A 4,127-nucleotide genomic window follows, 5' to 3' on the forward strand; every position below is an offset into this window, starting at 1 on the left:
AGAATGTCCTGATTTTTTCTGAGTGACTAGATGGGGTGTCCTGCTATCACCCTGGAGTGAGATGCGTCTTTGATACTGGACAGTTTTTGTTTTATTCTCATCTAAAAACAGGGATGATAGCTCATGCAATAGAGATTTCAAAGGTATTTTATTTTGAAACTCTACATCAGAATATCCTGATTTTTTTCTGAGTGACTAGATGGGGTGTCCTGCTATCACCCTGGAGTGAGATGAGTCTTTGATACGGGACAGTTTTTGTTTTATTCTCATCTAAAAACAGGGATGATAGCTCATGCAATAGAGATTTCAAAGGTCTTTTATTTTGAAACTGTCCTTCAGAATGTCCTGATTCTCCCTGAGTGACTAGATGGGGTGTCCTGCTATCACCCTGGAGTGAGATGAGTCTTTGATACTGGACAGTTTTTGTTTTATTATCATCTAAAAATAGGGATGATAGCTCATATATGAGATTTCAAAGGTCTTTTATTTTGAAACTGTACATCAGAATGTCCTGATTTTTTCTGAGTGACTAGGTGGGGTGTCCTGCTATCACCCTGGAGTGAGATGAGTCTTTGATACTGGACAGTTTTTGTTTTATTCTCATCTAAAAATAGGGATGATAGCTCATATATGAGATTTCAAAGGTCTTTTATTTTGAAACTGTACATCAGAATGTCCTGATTTTTTCTGAGTGACTAGGTGGGGTGTCCTGCTATCACCCTGGAGTTTGATGAGTCTTTGATATTGGACAGTTATTGTTTTATTATCATCTAAAAACAGGGATGATAGCTCATATATGAGACTTCAAAGGTATTTTATTTTGAAACTGTACACCAGAATGTCCTGATTTTTTCTGAGTGACTAGATGGGGTGTCCTGCTATCACCCTGGAGTGAGATGCGTCTTTGATACTGGACAGTCTTTGTTTTATTCTCATCTAAAAACAGGGATGATAGCTCATACAATAGAGATTTCAAAGGTATTTTATTTTGAAACTCTACATCAGAATGTCCTGATTTTTTCTGAGTGACTAGATGGGGTGTCCTGCTATCACCCTGGAGTGAGATGAGTCTTTGATACGGGAAAGTTTTTGTTTTATTCTCATCTAAAAACAGGGATGATAGCTCATGCAATAGAGATTTCAAAGGTCTTTTATTTTGAAACTGTACATTAGAATGTCCTGATGTTTTCTGAGTGACTAGGTGGGGTGTCCTGCTATCACCCTGGAGTGAGATGAGTCTTTGATACTGGACAGTCTTTGTTTTATTCTCATCTAAAAATAGGGATGATAGCTCATACAATAGAGATTTCAAAGGTATTTTATTTTGAAACTCTAAATCAGAATGTCCTGATTTTTTCTGAGTGACTAGGTGGGGTGTCCTGCTTTCACCCTGGAGTGAGATGAGTCTTTGATACGGGACAGTCTTTGTTTTATTCTCATCTAAAAATAGGGATGATAGCTCATACAATAGAGATTTCAAAGGTATTTTATTTTGAAACTCTACATCAGAATGTCCTGATTTTTTCTGAGTGACTAGATGGGGTGTCCTGCTATCACCCTGGAGTGAGATGCGTCTTTGATACTGGACAGTTTTTGTTTTATTCTCATCTAAAAACAGGGATGATAGCTCATGCAATAGAGATTTCAAAGGTCTTTTATTTTGAAACTGTACTTCAGAATGTCCTGATTCTCCCTGAGTGACTAGGTGGGGTGTCCTGCTTTCACCCTGGAGTGAGATGAGTCTTTGATACTGGACAGTTTTTGTTTTATTCTCATCTAAAAACAGGGATGATAGCTCATACAATAGAGATTTCAAAGGTATTTTATTTTGAAACTCTAAATCAGAATGTCCTGATTTTTTCTGAGTGACTAGATGGGGTGTCCTGCTATCACCCTGGAGTGAGATGAGTCTTTGATACGGGACAGTTTTTGTTTTATTCTCATCTAAAAATAGGGATGATAGCTCATATATGAGATTTCAAAGGTCTTTTATTTTGAAACTGTACATCAGAATGTCCTGATTTTTTCTGAGTGACTAGGTGGGGTGTCCTGCTATCACCCTGGAGTGAGATGAGTCTTTGATACGGGACAGTTTTTGTTTTATTCTCATCTAAAAACAGGGATGATAGCTCATGCAATAGAGATTTCAAAGGTCTTTTATTTTGAAACTGTCCTTCAGAATGTCCTGATTCTCCCTGAGTGACTAGGTGGGGTGTCCTGCTATCACCCTGGAGTTTGATGAGTCTTTGATATTGGACAGTTATTGTTTTATTCTCATCTAAAAACAGGGATGATAGCTCATACAAGAGAGATTTCAAAGGTATTTTATTTTGAAACTCTACATCGGAATGTCCAGATTTTTTCTGAGTGACTAGATGGGGTGTCCTGCAATCACCCTGGAGTGAGATGCGTCTTTGATACTGGACAGTATTTGTTTTATTCTCATCTAAAAACAGGGATGATAGCTCATACAAGAGAGATTTCAAAGGTATTTTATTTTGAAACTCTACATCAGAATGTCCTGATTTTTTCTGAGTGACTAGGTGGGGTGTCCTGCTATCACCCTGGAGTGAGATGAGTCCTTGATACTGGACAGTTTTTGTTTTATTCTCATCTAAAAACAGGGATGATAGCTCATATATGAGACTTCAAAGGTATTTTATTTTGAAACTGTACACCAGAATGTCCTGATTTTTTCTGAGTGACTAGATGGGGTGTCCTGCTTTCACCCTGGAGTGAGATGAGTCTTTGATACTGGACAGTCTTTGTTTTATTCTCATCTAAAAATAGGGATGATAGCTCATACAATAGAGATTTCAAAGGTATTTTATTTTGAAACTCTACATCAGAATGTCCTGATTTTTTCTGAGTGACTAGATGGGGTGTCCTGCTATCACCCTGGAGTGAGATGAGTCTTTGATACGGGACAGTTTTTGTTTTATTCTCATCTAAATACAGGGATGATAGCTCATGCAATAGAGATTTCAAAGGTCTTTTATTTTGAAACTGTACTTCAGAATGTCCTGATTCTCCCTGAGTGACTAAGTGGGGTGTCCTGCTATCACCCTGGAGTAAGATGAGTCTTTGATACTGGACAGTCTTTGTTTTATTCTCATCTAAATACAGGGATGATAGCTCATGCAATAGAGATTTCAAAGGTCTTTTATTTTGAAACTGTACTTCAGAATGTCCTGATTCTCCCTGAGTGACTAAGTGGGGTGTCCTGCTATCACCCTGGAGTGAGATGAGTCTTTGATACTGGACAGTCTTTGTTTTATTCTCATCTAAAAATAGGGATGATAGCTCATACAATAGAGATTTCAAAGGTATTTTATTTTGAAACTCTACATCAGAATGTCCTGATTTTTTCTGAGTGACTAGATGGGGTGTCCTGCTATCACCCTGGAGTGAGATGCGTCTTTGATACTGGACAGTTTTTGTTTTATTCTCATCTAAAAACAGGGATGATAGCTCATGCAATAGAGATTTCAAAGGTATTTTATTTTGAAACTCTACATCAGAATATCCTGATTTTTTTCTGAGTGACTAGATGGGGTGTCCTGCTATCACCCTGGAGTGAGATGAGTCTTTGATACGGGACAGTTTTTGTTTTATTCTCATCTAAAAACAGGGATGATAGCTCATGCAATAGAGATTTCAAAGGTCTTTTATTTTGAAACTGTCCTTCAGAATGTCCTGATTCTCCCTGAGTGACTAGATGGGGTGTCCTGCTATCACCCTGGAGTGAGATGAGTCTTTGATACTGGACAGTTTTTGTTTTATTATCATCTAAAAATAGGGATGATAGCTCATATATGAGATTTCAAAGGTCTTTTATTTTGAAACTGTAAATCAGAATGTCCTGATTTTTTCTGAGTGACTAGGTGGGGTGTCCTGCTATCACCCTGGAGTGAGATGAGTCTTTGATACTGGACAGTTTTTGTTTTATTCTCATCTAAAAATAGGGATGATAGCTCATATATGAGATTTCAAAGGTCTTTTATTTTGAAACTGTACATCAGAATGTCCTGATTTTTTCTGAGTGACTAGGTGGGGTGTCCTGCTATCACCCTGGAGTTTGATGAGTCTTTGATATTGGACAGTTATTGTTTTATTATCATCTAAAA

Source organism: Notothenia rossii (assembly GCF_949606895.1).
Source record: "Notothenia rossii genome assembly, contig: scaffold_89, whole genome shotgun sequence".
Classification (NCBI taxonomy): domain Eukaryota; kingdom Metazoa; phylum Chordata; class Actinopteri; order Perciformes; family Nototheniidae; genus Notothenia; species Notothenia rossii.